Below are 818 nucleotides of genomic sequence, written 5' to 3' on the forward strand. Positions count from 1 at the left end.
CTCCTGTAACGGACACAAGGTGCCCAGCGTCTTTAATGCCACAACTGCGGGGACTCGGGGACCAGACGAGACCCGGGGGCGGGGCGGGGTGCCCGCGGGGAGCAGCCGTCAGCACCCCTCCCTCCAGGCGCCCAAAGCCGCCCCGTCAAGCCAAAACCACGGGGCGACCGTGGGTGCCTGGGTGCAGAGTCAAGCATGTTCGAGCAGTCACCGCGCGGCCGTGTGGCCCGACCCGGGGGCGGGGCGGGGCGGGGCCCTGAGCGCCCACACCCGGCCTCCTTGGGAGGATGGTGGGAGGGTCCAGATGCTGCTAACACCACTTGTGGACCTCATCACCCCAGACCTCTTAACTTCAATCCGGCTGGATTGTGTGTTCTTCTCTTGTCACCTACTCGACTTCCCTCTAGCCCTCAGTCTTCCCCATCTCAGTAAAGGCAGGTTCATCCCCAACTGCTCAGGCTCTGAATCCTAGAGTAGTTTTTGATGCTTTCTCCCAAGCCATATTCCTGATTTCTGCAACCGTGCCTGGCATGGAAGGAGCCATTTATCAAATACTTGTTGAATGAGCAAGTGAGTTAAATGAGATGTTGCATCTGACAGCGTTTTTGTTATGTTTGGCCCAATAGCAGGCAGACAGAAGCAGGGTTTGCAGGGAGACAGGCAAGCACACTATTGCTCACCAGTGATAATAATGATTTCCCCTCTTTTTAGAGTCCTGAGGCCCCAGTCCCTTTCCCCAGAGGAAATGCCTCAGTGGTTTCTTCTAAATACTTCCAGAATGATAACTATAAAAATACCAAAATAGGCCCTCCTTGGTG

Source organism: Condylura cristata, unplaced genomic scaffold, assembly GCF_000260355.1.
Source record: "Condylura cristata isolate star-nosed mole 26May11 unplaced genomic scaffold, ConCri1.0 scaffold00001, whole genome shotgun sequence".
NCBI lineage: Eukaryota > Metazoa > Chordata > Mammalia > Eulipotyphla > Talpidae > Condylura > Condylura cristata.